Genomic DNA, 15,046 nt, shown 5'->3' with positions numbered 1-15,046 from the left:
CTCAAACCCTTTAAAAAAAATAAACTTAGAGCACCCAATTCTTTTTCTCCAATTAAGGGGCAATTTAGCGAGACCAATCCACCTACTCTGCACATCTTTGTGTTGTGGGGGTGAGTCCCAGGCAGACACGGAAAGAATGTGCAAACTTCCCACGGACAGTGACCCAGAGCCAGGATCGAACCAGGGATCTCAGCACCGTAAGACAGCAGTGCTAACAACTGCCCCACCGTGCTGCCCTCTAAAACCCTTTTAAAAGTCTCCTGAAACCCTACTTTCTCAACTGGATTCTCTAACTCTCCTTATACTGTTCAGTGTCCACAAAAGGCCTGGGAACAAAGGTATCAACTGCATGGCATTGATAAAAAGGGGGAAAATCTGTACAGACTGTACAGTTGATTGCTGGGAAGTATGTTTCCCAGGATGTTTATTTGCTGTAACCTGTTTTGATACATGGTTGTAATAAAATACATTAAAAAAAAGTTTTGTAAGTCAATGAATGATTTTATCTTTTTTTTGGAAATAATTTTTATTGAAAAATTTTGAATTTATACAACAATAATAAAATACATAGTAAAATACCAAAAATAACAATAATATTAACAATCATAAACATTCGCCCCACCTCCATGAACAACACAACATTTTAACAACAACGCAAATTAACACAATATAAAGTTACAGAATAGAAACTACAATAAGGAACACCCCCCCCCCCCCCCCCCCCTCCCCCCGGGTTGCTGCTGCCAAGATACCTATCTCTGAGCCAGGAAGTCCAGAAAAGGCTGCCATCGTTTATAGAACCCTTGTATTGATCCTCTCAGGGCAAATTTGACCCTTTCCAATTTTATAAATCCCGCCATGTCACTGATCCAGGTCTCCACACTTGGGGGCCTCGCATCCTTCCACTGTAGCAGAATCCTTCGTCGGGCTACTAGGGACGCAAAGACCAGGACACCGGCCTCTTTCGCCTCCTGCACTCCCGGCTCTACCGCAACTCCAAAAATCGCGAGTCCCCACCCTGGTTTGACCCCGGATCCAACCACCCTCGACACCGTCCCCGCCACCCCCTTCCAGAATTCTTCCAGTGCTGGGCATGCCCAGAACATATGGGCGTGGTTCGCTGGACTCCCCGAACATCTGGTGCACCTGTCCTCACCCCCAAAGAACCTACTCATCCTAGTCCCGGACATGTGGGCCCGGTGCAGCACCTTAAATTGGATGAGACTAAGCCTCGCACATGAGGAGGAAGAGTTGACTCTCTCCAAGGCATCCGCCCAAGTCCCGTCCTCTATCTGCTCCCCAAGTTCCTCCTCCCATTTAGCCTTCAGCTCCTCCACTGACGACTCCTCCACCTCCTGCATTACCTTACAGGTGTCAGATACCTTCCCCTCTCCGACCCACACCCCCGAAAACACTCTGTCCATCGTCCCCCGCGAGGGCAGCAAAGGGAATCCCTCTAGCTGCCGCCTAGCAAACGACTTAACCTGCAAGTATCTGAACATGTTCCCTTGGGGAAGGCCAAATTTATCTTCCAGTTCCCCCAGGCCCGCAAACCTCCCGCCAATAAACAGGTCCCTCAATTTGCTGATGCCCGCCCTTTGCCACCCCCTAAATCCCCCATCCTTGTTCCCCGAGATGAACCGATGATTGCCACCCAGTGGAGCCTCCATCGAGACCCCTGTTTCCCCCCGATGCCATCTCCACTGTCCCCAGATTCTTAGGGTCGCCGCCACCACCGGGCACGTGGTAAACCTCTTAGGGGAGAGCGGCAACGGCGCCGTTACCATGGCACCCAGGCTCGTACCTCTACATGACGCCATCTCCATTCTTTTCCATGCCGCCCCTCCCCCCTCCATCACCCATTTACGCACCATTGACACATTGGCCGCCCAATAGTACCCCAGAAGGTTGGGCAGCGCCAGCCCGCCTCTATCCCTCCCTCGCTCCAGGAACACCCTCTTCACTCTCGGAGTCCCATGTGCCCACACAAAGCTCAAAATACTGCTAGTCACTCTCCTAAAGAAGGCCCTGGGGATAAAGATGGGCAGGCACTGAAAGAGGAACAAGAACCTCGGAAGCACCGTCATTTTGATGGACTGTACCCTCCCCGCCAACGACAATGGCAGCATGTCCCACCTCTTTAACTCCTCCTCCATCTCATCTACAAGTCTGGTGAAATTATGTTTGTGAAGAGTCCCCCAGTCCCTGGCCACCTGCACCCCCAGGTACCTAAAGCTCTCCCCTGCCCGCCTAAGCGGGAGCCTACCAATTGCTTCCTCCTGGTCTCCAGGGTGCACCACAAACACCTCACTCTTGCCTAAATTTAATTTATAACCTGAAAAGGTCCCAAACTCAGCTAGCAACTCCATCACCCCCGGCATCCCTCCCACCGGGTCCGCCGAATGATTTTATCTTTAAGATATCTCTAATGATGTTCAATCCAAAAACTTTCATATTTGCGCAAGTCATTCACCAGATCACAAATCACGGTGAATGTATTCCTTAAAAAACCCTCCCATCATTGATATGCTTGGGGGATATGTTGATGGACAGTGGAATTGTTACAGCACAGGAAGAGACCAGTCAGTAAGCTGGCTCTCCGAACAAATAATTCACCTCGCGCCACTCCCCTCTCTTTTCTCTGAGGCTCTGAAAACGTTTCCTGTTTGGATAACAATCCAATCCTCTCGAATGCCTCAATTGACCCTGTCTCCACCACTGAGGCACTCTCAATTACGACACGAAAGTTAGGTCAGTAATCAAAGGTTTTAATAAGCGTGAACAATGGCAGCCGCCATGAGAAGTGTGCTCGCAAAATGGAGTCTCATCTTAATTACTGTTTCCCAGGGGGCGTAGCCAGAGGCGGAGTCCCCCAGGGTTCCAAGCCTCTTAAAGGGGCAATGTATTCCGATCATCACAAGCCTCTTAAAGGGGCAATGTATTCCGATCATCACAAGCCTCTTAAAGGGGCAATGTATTCCGATCATCACAAGCCTTTTAAAGGGGCAAGGTATTCCGATCATCACAACCACGCACTCAGGCAGCACATACCAGGTCCTAACCACTTGCTGAGTGAAGAAATTCTCATGTCGCCATTGCTCCTTTTTCCAATTATCTTAAACCTGTGCCGTCAGGGTCTCGGTTGTTTCACCAATGGAAAGTTTCTCCCCATCTACTGAATCTGGGCCCCTCATGATTATAAACACCTCTATCAAATCTCCTTTCAAACTTCTCTTCAGAACCAGCAAATTAAGGCGGTGACACCACTGAAGACCTCCAATTATTAAACTTAACAGGAGGCAGGTCATTCATAATGTAACAGGTGCTATACAGACAGGCTGAAGTCATTCAATTTGCACCGTTGCAACTTCTTTGCGTGCATTAATGAGCCATACTGGGGCAAAGGTAGCCAAGTGAGATTGCTGTCTGACTATTCCATTCTCTGTTGTCCTTCTCAAAACACCCCAAAAATGCCATATCAAACATCCTTGGGCAATTCTTTGATTGTCATTCTGATTGGTTGATTTGTGCCGCCTGCTAAATTAAATATCAACATTTAACAGATTAAAACAAAACACAACAGTTAAAACACTGCTGTGCTCTTAAAGGATAATCACTTGAAAGATACTTCTGGTGTTTCCTTCTTCCAAAGTCTGACTGTATAGAGAATAATGCTTTAATACATACGCAGCAAGATTGTTAACCCGGTGTAATTTAGAAAGTACTCAATACATTCTTTTTCAACACATCTTGTCCCAGGTCCATTTTTCCATTGATACTGAAAACGTAGTTGCATATCATTTTTATTTTAACGATACTGTGTTGGACACGTTTGTTTTCTGGTGTACATTGGTACATATGATGTGCCTTCACCCAATTCCTCAATTTCAGCCCAGATTGTTACTTTCTGGAGGCATGCCCGAAAGAGGCACTGAATTGCACAGGAAGTTTGGAATCCCAATGGATAATTCCCCAAGTATGGGACTCCCCTGAAATCAATTTAAAGTTGGACGGATGCGATTTACTTCCCAGAATAATTATCCAGTCGAAGTGGCCGGGACATTTGACATTATCGAACACAGTAACGAATGCCATAAACAAAGGGGCATGGCTTCACTTCCAGTCCTAAACTCAGAGGGAAGGAGTCCAGGAGCAGCTACACTCCACATTTCACAGCAGGCCGGAGTTGGAATGCCAGGCAAGGAATGTGGAGTTCCAGACTAAGGTAAGAAAATAGGAGTGGAATGGCAAACAAATGATTGCCACTCCTCAGAGGGTTCAGCCCTCAGTAAGCATGTGTAAGATAGTGTTTACCTCGTGTCATATATCTCGTCCTTTTATCTTACAGGTCACCTCACCTCCCACCTTCTCAACATACCCCTCCTCAGAATTACATTCAATTATCTTTTGGACCAATTTATACAGTCTACTCCAAAGGCCTTCATGCAGAAACTCATTAACTCGGAGGGATAACGTTTTGCTGTGATTCTCACAGTCCTCATTATGGGGCAGCATGGTAGCAGTGGTTAGCACTGTTGCTTCTCAGCGCCAGGGTACCACGCTCGATTCCCGGCTTGGATCACTGTCTGTGCGGAGTCTGCACGTTCACCGTGTCTGCGTGGGTTTCCTCCGGATGCTCCGGTTTCCTCCCACAAGTCCCAAAAAATGTGCTTGTTAGGTGAATTGGACATTCTGAATTCTCCCTCTGCGTATCTGAACAGGCGCTGGAATGTGGCGACTGGGGGACTTTCACAGCAACTTCATTGCTGTGTTAATGTAAGCCTACTTGCGACAATAATAAACACTATTTATTATTTATGTAATATTTTATGGTTTCCACACCTTCACCAGTGAACAATTTTCCTGAAGCAATTTGTTAACTCCAAAGGCCTTCATGCAGAAACTCATTAACTCAGAGTGATGCAGTTATGATCATTATGATGCAGTTGAAGTTTTCAAGATTATTAGACTCATACTTCTGAAAGACGACAGGCCCAAATTCCTAGCCTCGACAGGATAAGTATTTGCATTATTAAAATTCATCAAAAGAGGGCAGCACGGTGGCCTAGTGGTTAGCACAACCGCCTCACGGCGCTGAGGTCCCAGGTTCGATCCCGGCTCTGGGTCACTGTCCGTGTGGAGTTTGCACGTTCTCCCCGTGTCTGCGTGGGTTTCGCCCCCACAACCCAAAAATGTGCAGAGTAGGTGGATTGGCCACGCTAAATTGCCCCTTAATTGGAAAAAATAATTGGCTAATCTAAATTTAAAAAAAAAAATAAGTTAAAATTCATCAAAAGGATGTGGGCGTGCTGGCTAGGCCAGCATTTATTACCCATCCCTTGAGAGGTCAGTGGTGAGCCACTTTCTTGAACCTTTGCAGTGCATATGGTGTAGGCACACCCACAGTGCTGTTAGAGATGGAGTTACAGGAATTTGTCTCAGTGACAGTGAAGGAACGGCAATATATTTCCAAGTCAGGATGGTGATTGGCTTGTAGAGGAACTGCCACATGGTGGGGTTCCCATGTATCTGTTTCTGGATGTATTAGTTGTGGGTTTGGAAGATGTGGTCTAAGACGTCTTGGCGAGTTACTGCAGTGCATCTTGTAGATGGTACACACAGCTGCCACTGTGCATTGGTGGAGGAAGAAGTGAATGTTTGTTGATAGGATGCCAATCAAACAGTTTACTTTGTGCTGGATGGTGTCAAGCTTTGAGAACATTGATAGAGCTGCACTCATCCAGGCAAGGGGAGAGTATTCCATCACACTCCTGACTTGTGCATTGTAGATGGTGGACAGACTTTGGGGAGTCAGGGGGCGAGTTAGTTGCCACAGGACACCCTTGTGGGGGTGAAAACAAAGAGGAACCTGTTGAATGTGGACTGCACACGAGACCAAAACCCTCCAGCTTGGAACCAGACATCACTTCACTGGTGTCTCACCAAAGCTTCAGCATTTTCCCCATTATTTTTGGTGAGATTTCTTTCTGCTGATAAGTAAAATTGAGGGTGGGTGTGGGTGGGGGGGGGGGGGGGGGGGGGGGGAAGAGGGTAGAACTGGGTAGGTGACCCTCGGGTCCTTTGCCCCACCTAAATGGTCTGCGGATTAAAAAGTTTGAGAACGACTGTTCATCTTCACCATCTGTGGCAGCTGGTTCTGCATTCATCTTTCTATATTCTGGGTAAAGAAATTTCTCCTGACTATCTTATTTAATTCCTTGATGATCATATTGACGGCCTTAGTTTTCATCTTCTCCAAAAGTACAGACTCGGTCTCTGTCTATTCTAACAACAGTAAACTCTTTAGATATGTCCTCACTCTTTCTGTAAGCTAGTGCAGCTACGTTACATCTTCCCCCATTATCCCCATATCCTTTGATTCCCTTAGCAACCAAAAATCTGTTCTTACATACAAGGAAAAAATAATATACGGTTATCCAAGCACAATATATGTTTCCATTTACAAACATGTTCCAGGGTAATGATTTGCAGGTTGCTAGAATATATTTTTAGTTAGACTAATTGCTTGAAATAGAATTTTATAATCCTTACAACAGGAAAAATAACATTACAGACGATTGGAACATATTGGGATTTTCCTTAGACTTCATTACCCAGTGATTCTCTTCAATGGACTTTGTTCTAACTTTTAAAAAAATTATGGCTTAACACAGCTGAGTTTTATAGACTAATCCACTGTAACACATTGATCACTTTCAATGTCAGCCAACTGTTCTATTTAACGTACGCTCCCAGGACGGCACGGTGGTTAGCACTGCTGCCTCACGGCGCTGAGAACCTGGGTTCGATCCCGGCCCCGGGTCACTATCCGTGTGGAGTTTGCACATTCTCCCAGTGTCTGCTTGGGTCTAACCCTCACAACCAAAAGATGTGCAGTAGGTGGATTGGCCATGCTAAACTGCCTCTTAATTGGAAAAAAGTAATAGTTCTCATAGAATTTACAGTGCAGAAGGAGGCCATTCGGCCCATCGAGTCTGCACCGGCCCCTACAAAGAGCACCCTACTCAAGCCCATGTATCCACCCTATCCCCATAATCCAGTAACCTCCACCGAACCTTTTTGGACACTAAGGGCAATTTAGCATGGCCAATCCACCTAACCTGCACATCTTTGGACCGTGGGAGGAAACCGGAGCACCCGGAGGAAACCCACGCAGACACGGGGAGAACGTGCAGACTCCGCACAGACAGTGACCCAAGCCGGGAATCGAACCTGGGACCCTGGAGCTGTGAAGCAATTGTGCTAACCATAACTCTCTCTTTATCCATTGCTAATTAATTTACACGTAAACACTGAATGTATCTGCAATCAAACAGCTCAGCTATTTAGAATATTGTGACCTGAAGAAAAGTTGGTGGGTGGAACGAGTGCAGGAAATAAAACTCAAGACAGTCATGACCTGTGGATTCTCCAATGCAGTCAGGAACATTTACGGCCCAAACAGTGAAGCTCCTCAATGGCAGTGAGGCAGTCAGTGCTTGTTGGAAGGAGCACTTTGAAGATCTCCTCGCATAAACGCCTTCAACCACATTCCAGAGCCTACTACTGGTCACCAACTCAGCACAATCCCAGCCCGACAGCAGGTTGAAAAGGCCATTCAACAACTAAGAACCAACAATGCCAGCAATGCAGATCGATTCCCCACCGATATACTGAAATTCAGGCAGAGAACAGAGAATCGGTATGAATACATGACCTCATCTGGAAGGAGGAAAGCGTGCCAGAGATCCCCAAGGTACCGTAATTAGGATCATCTTCAAAAAAAGGATACAAGACCAACTGCGGTGGCCATGGAGGGGTATCTCTGTTGTTGGCCACAAGGAAGTTAATTGCAAGAGTCCTTCTCAAAAGCCGTCTCCCTGAAGAGCCCAACACAGTCACAATGTGGATTCCACCCATCAAGAAGCAAAGTGGACATTATCTTCACAGCAAGGTAGTCCAAGGAAAATGCAGAGAGCAGAGGCAGCAAACACTATTCAAGGTCTTCTTTGATCTCACAAAAATCTTTTACTCTATCAATCAGAGGGGATTGTGGAGCATCATTCTCAAACGTGGCTGCTCCCGGAAATCCGTTGCCTGTGCTTAATGACTTGAAAGCCATGATCCTTACTGTCGCATCTGCCACAGACTCAATACGAGGGAAAATTGAGGTTCAGCATGGTTGTGTCATTTCACCAATGCTCTTTTCCAGCTTCCTTGCTGAAACACTCCACCCCATCTCCATGAAGCTCCCCGGTAGAGTCGAGCTACTCTACAGGACGAGTGGGAAACTACACAACACATGGCACCTCCATTCCAACACTCGGTGCACAGCACCCCCACCTGACTATCAAGATCCAGAGTGAACCATTGGACAACACTGATCGGTTCTCAGACTTTGAGAACTTCCTCTTAGTGAGGGCCGACATCGCTGATGAAACATTGCATCCTGTGTGCCAGTGAAGCCTTCACCCATCTGAGGAAAAGTGTGTTTGATGGCAAAGATCTGATATTTTTGAAGAACTGTATTCACCCACTGAAAATGCATAATTTCTCCTTCCAAGTACCATTCCAGGAAAGTGAGCACCTTTATCACCAAGAATGGTATCCTGTAAGTATTGGGGGAAGGGGGCTTTCACCTCCTTTATCACCAAGAATGGTATCCTGTAAGTATTGGGGGAAGGGGCTTTCACCTCCTTTATCACCAAGGATCGTATCCTGTAAGTATTGGGGGAAGGGGCTTTCACCTCCAGCATAAATCCCACAAATATAGATTGGAATTATCAATAACCGTACACATCGGTGTGGCTTTGTCACCCACCCCAGCATGGAAAGATTTTAGGCCAAAGCCAGAACAGAAGAGAGATCCTTTTCTGAGCTACAATACAAATAGTTACCCCCTGATTAAAAGCACAATTTAGCCATTTCATGCGGGTTAAAAATATGTGGAAAGCCTTTCAACTAAATCAGCTTAATTTGTGCTGTTAGTTATATACTTTTATTCGACCAAAACAGAAAAAAGTACTGTGACATGTAAATAAAAACAGAAAATGCTGGGAATGAAAATCAGGCAGCTTCTGTAACAGTCGGTAAATCTATTTGACGGGAGCAGGCTCAGTGTTACATTCCCGAATGTAAGAATTTCTGATATATTGTATCATATGTATTTGGTGCAGTAAGCCTGAGTTAGTGTGTATGACTGCTGTAGTCATGTTTTTAAAAAATCCTAAAAAAGCTAGGCTTTTTGGAAACAGAGATACAATTGAAACATTGTAAAAGTTTGGGCTAATGGACATTTATTTATATTAGGAGGGTTCCCTGGGAGTAGATAATTAGGGACATTGTGTTCAGCTTAGTGAGATGATGTAATTAATGGGAGGAGCCAGGGATTGAAGCAGTCAGGTGTCGAGGATTTCAGTGTTTTTTGGCTGGAAGGTGAGCTGACTTTTCTGAAGAATACAGCCAGAAATTCTGCATTATCCTGACAGGGTATCAGGTCTTTCTTTCAAGAAGTCTCAAAAGATCTCTCTTTCTCAAAGTGGTATATCCAATACACCTCTTTACAGTAAGTATTGCAGAGTCTGCTAACTATATTTAAAAGTGAATTGTGCCCAGATGGTTTTGTTGTTTGAGTGGGAATAAAGATAGCAGTTAAGGGTTATTGTATCACTGTATTGATTAGCTATTTTCTTGTGCGATGTTAAAGATATTTTAATACTGTGTTAGTAATAAAGTTTGTTTCAATATACCATATCCCTACTTTGCTTGAATTCACTCCTGGAGTGAGCTATCCTTCCCTCACAGTCTTACAAAATTAAAACAGAATATTGGAGTTTCTGTCCAGTATCCTCGCCACAGTTAAGGTCTGGTCTGGGATCATAATACCTTTAAAAAATCTCTTTCCCTGCCAAGAATTGCAACCTCATTATGTACCATAGTTGATTGCAGATTTTACCAGTCATGTAACATTATTACCTATGCCAAAATAAGGCTTTCCCCCACATCCTCAGGTGAATGGAGAGGTAGGGGCAGTGTCTATATGTGCGATCTTCTTGCTTGGAGGTCCTCTCCACTTTGAGCCGGCAGTTTTCTGTGTCGATGGTCGCCATGATGAGGAGATGCCGGCGTTGGACTGGGGTGAGCACAGTAAGAAGTCTTACTACACCAGGTTAAAGAAGGAGCAGTGCTCCAAAAGCTAGTGATTTGAAACAAACCTGTTGGACATTAACCTGGTGTTGAAAGACCCCAGTCCAACGCCGGCATCTCCACATAGTTTGGAATAATGATTATGGACATTCCTTCAGGTGAACTTTAAGATCTCAATGCACAACTTCATTGTGCAAATTTACCCCAGCAAAAATGGTTCCTGAAATCCAGCAAGGATTATGGATTACAAAAGCAAAATATTGCCTGTGCTTGAAAACGGAAATTAATACCAAACCAAGTTCAAAGCTCTCTTACCACACGATGTGCATGAATGGACAAGACAGGAAGTGGTGGGAAGGAAAATTTACATAAGTTAAATAAAGAACAAATGCTTATCAAAACAATGTTTTCCCAAGACAACCATGTATAAATTTGTGCAACTACAAAACTTTACTCTTCCTTTTTCAGATACCTCTACATGATACATTGTGGCTTCGGCACAGCCAGGTTGCTCAGATCCTCCAGGTTCTGGAGTCTGGGAGAATGCAACCAAAGTCAGCGAAGGGCCAGACTTGGCCACAGGAAGATAAGGCTACATCTTAGGTACTGACCAAGAGATTGGGGGGGGGGGGGGGGGGGGGGAGAAGAGAGAAAGAGTGTTTTGAATGATGTCCCCACTTCCACATCCCCTTTCACCAAGTTGCACTTCGCGCCACTCCCCCCATTGTGTTAGAGGACACTTTGGTGTTGATCATTTGGTTACGGATAAGACATCTTAGTTAAGGTGACAAACAGATTGACTTAGGCACGAAATTCTGGATGCCAATGTATGCACAGATGCATTCGTTTGGAGTATTTGACAGTCCACACTGCTGGCCACTCTATCCAGGAAGACATCATTCAATGGTTTGTGATGTTAATCCTCCCACTCAGATGCTTGAAGATAACACCTCCAAGCTCTGCAAATCATTGTGTCTGAACTTTGAAAGGTGCGTCAGTGCTTTGTGGATTATCTGCTGCCCAATGATTCACCTCTTCAACAACGTCCAGCAGAATATATCTGCATCCAGCTGAGCAGAGCTTGGGAAGGGTCATGTTCTTCAAGGTGGCCATTTCACTATTACCCCCGTCTCCACCATATGTTCTTGCCAAGTGTTGGGCACCAATTGAAATCCCAACCATCTCACTTACAGATCCCCTTGAACTGAGTATTGTAACAACACTCTGGGCTAAGGCGCAGTTAATTCCTGCCCCCCCCCCCCCCGACCCAGAGTTGCAACATAGTTGCATTAACTATTGATTTTTACAAATATACCCAAAGTCTTTAGCCCATGATTGCCCAATAATTAGACACCATTTGAACACATTTGCATTTTATTTCTAACAAGAATTGTATGAAATGTGCAGCAAATACAAAAGATATTATCTAATTCCTAACTCTTCACTTAAACTCACCCCATCCTGTATATATATATATATATATATATATATATATGCGCACACACACACACGCACAAGACAGACAAACACAAAGAGGGGTGTAAAAATAATAATGAAAAGAATAAAATCTTTATTTCAGGTAGTTGTCTAACAGCACACCTTCCTTAAATTTACACTTTCAGTTTGAGGTTTTCACTGCAGAGTCACTCAGATTTTTGCAGTTCCAGAGGTACAGCAGCTTTTCTGGGAGAACATGAGGGAGAGAGAGAGCAGCTCTGTTTGAGTATCCAGTATTCAAAATGACTCCCCTGGCTCTCTGAAAATCATCCCACTCAGGCAGGACCCAATCACCGCCTGTTATCGGGCAGAATTCCGCCTTTTAGCCAATTCATTGGCCACCAGCCAACCAATCAAACTGTGTCCCACCGATCTCTCAGGTGCTGACAAGTCTGAGTTCTGCTATGCATAGATAGCAGTGCACTATGTTGTAACTTTTAAGTTCCTCATTTCCCCTGCTCGACTTGAAGATACATGTTTATTAAACATTCATCGGTAAAAATGATAACAGTTAAAAGTAAAGGGGAAATAACGGAATAACGGAAATACTTTTAAGTATCTGAACTGGTGCAAGGCCTGAATCCTACAATGAAGCACCCTCAAGATGGACTGAGGCCCTCCACAGATTCAGTCCCTGCCACATCATCCAACTTCTACTACACAAGTGAAGACCCAGAGGGAAATAAAATATCAAATTATTGTTATGAAGCTGATTATTTTCACCTGCTATTGAAACCAAGTCAATATGATGGGACATGTAGGAGCTTATATTTAATTGTGTAAACAGTAGTTGGAAAATCCCCATCTCCATGAGGAACACTATGGTCACGATTCTCTGGAAACATTTCAAAGTGTGGCTGTGTTGGGAATTGCGCGAGCTTCCCAGTGCTCGGCCGGCAATGCAGTTCAATGTTAATTGGTCCACTTAACGAGGCCTCACGGGCTTTTTGCTGCAAATGACAGTTCGCCAGCTGATTCGCCAAGACCGCGCTCGCCAGTCCCCTGCTAACAAGTTCGAGCAGCACTTCAGCTGCACTTGCTCAGCCAACTCGCCGCAAAGGCACCGAGGAGACTAGCCCCAGTATTTGGGGACGCTGACCTGGGGAGGCCCCTGGACATGGTGGAGGCCAGGAGGGATGTCCTGTTCCCCCCCCCCCCCGAGGGTGAGCCACAGGGGAGCCAGTGCTGCCTGCAACAAGGTGGCGGCTTGGGGAGTATGTACTCCAATGCCAGAAAAAGGTTGACGACTACAAGGGGCAGCACGAGTGAGTAGACACCAACAACCCCACCCACCCCTCAAGGGGGTATCCACCCATCCAGGTGACCCCCAGCCCACAAACCCCACCTTCACACCCCCTATCCCACCATAGTGAACCACACTTGTGGCTAACACCCTCTGTGTTTCCTCAGGTAAAGCTCTCCTACAATCGGCAGGAGTGGGCCCAGACTTGCGGTGGGGTGCCGGACATCAGAATCCTCACCTTCTTCAAGGAGCGGGCCCCTGGAAGTGACCGGTGTGGCTGAGGACAGGACAGTCAACAATAGGGAGGCTGCTGGATGCCGCAAACGTGAGGAACCACCAGGCTCCACCCGAGGACCTGTCAAACATAAGTACCGATCACCTCACTGACTGACACATTCCTGCCACTGACCATGTCCTCCAGCCAACAGAGCCAGCCCATCCTGGGCGGCCCTCTCTCCTGACTCCAAGGGGAGCACCTCAGAGGAGAGCGCCAAGGATGCAACTGGTATAGTCGCAGCATAGCTGTCATCCCCACCCACCACCAGAACAGGTACACGCACCATGGTGGGAAATACTAGTGGTCAGGCGTCTGGGGCACAATCTGGTGAGCACCACACCGCTGATGATGCACATCTGGTGGAGGTAGGAACCACCAGGCGAGACAACCGCCAGAGGGCAGCTGGATCCCAGGACCCAGCTGGGTCCCAGCCTGATGCTGAGCCTCTGGAACATGGTTACCCAGAGCTGATGGAGACGATAGGCAGCGTCCGGGACATTCAGAGGGAGATGGCCAAGGCGCTGCCGTGTCGCGAGGTCAGCACATGGGACAGGGCTGCACGTGTGCTGTTGACAAGTGAGCCGGGGCCCTCCAGCCCCAGAGGACGCTCGCCAGGGGCATCGAAGGCCACGGGACGAGGAAGGCAGCTGACTGCCTCCACCCGAGATGTGCATCCTGGGGAACACCTAAACATAGCGGTAGAGCTAGAAGGGCCAAACATTCCTCCTCATCTCTTTCTTAAATGTGGGGTCACTGATTTTTAAACAGTGTCTCCGGTTCTAAGATTCCCCCACGGGGAGGGGGAAATCACCCTCTCAGCATCCACCCAGTCAAGCCCCCTTAGAATCCTCTATGACTGCTTCAATAACTTAATAAAATCTGTATGAATTAGCTAGTTATCAAGTATTAATACTTTTAGACATAAAACTGAATTTCTGACAAATTTCCCCTGGAACCGGACCCCAGGCTGCCAGCTAGGCCGAATGGAATTTACCTCCAGGACTACTTGGTTTTAGTGAGGCTCATTCAGCACTAGGGGAAATTGTGCAGAATCTGATTCTGGAAAAGCGGAGTACATCTGTGGCGTTTTGCTTCGTTAAGATATCAACAGAGAAAAGCAGACCAGGAAAACTGACTCATTGGATGGGATCTCTCCCCCCACCCGCCATCTACTGATCGGTCAATGGGGTTTCCCATTCCATGCACCCAGTGGCGCGGCTGGGAGATCCCGTTAGGCAGCATAGTAGCACAGTGGTTAGCACTGTGGCTTCACAGCTCCAGGGTCCCAGGTTCGATTCCCCGCTGGGCCATTGTCTGTGCGGAGTCTGCACGTTCTCCCCGTGTCTGCGTGGGTTTCCACCCACAGTCCAAAGATGTGCAGGTTAGGTGGATTGGCCATGATAAATTGCCCTTAGTGCCTAAAAAGGTTAAGAGGGGTTATTGGGTTGCAGTGATAGGGTGGAAGTGAGGGCTTAAGTGGGTCGATGCAGACCCGATGGGCAGAATGGCCTCCTATTGCACTATATGTTCTGTATGAGAACGGCTGGAAGATTCCAGCCAATATCTTACCTGTCCTAAGAACCAAGTTAGATGAGAACCTTTGGGGTGGTTCTGATGGTAAGTACTCTTACACCTAAAGAACAGCTTCCCATTCACAGGCAGATATAACCCAATAATACTACTTTGTTCTAATAAACACTGCTCTTGAGAGAATTTAATTGTTATTTTATGATGCAGGAACACAGACCTTACACACACAAACTATTTCTGCCCAGATTCACGTCACGAGATTCAGGGACATTCAATTCGAAAAGTTTTTTTCTTCAATCGCTATAGAAATAATTCCCTCTTATTTCAATGTAATCGGAGACATCAATCACAAC

The sequence above is a fragment of the Scyliorhinus canicula genome, chromosome 16 (assembly GCF_902713615.1).
Source record: "Scyliorhinus canicula chromosome 16, sScyCan1.1, whole genome shotgun sequence".
NCBI classification, from domain to species: domain Eukaryota; kingdom Metazoa; phylum Chordata; class Chondrichthyes; order Carcharhiniformes; family Scyliorhinidae; genus Scyliorhinus; species Scyliorhinus canicula.
The sequence above is the reverse complement of the archived record's forward strand: the minus strand, read 5'-3'. Positions refer to the sequence as shown.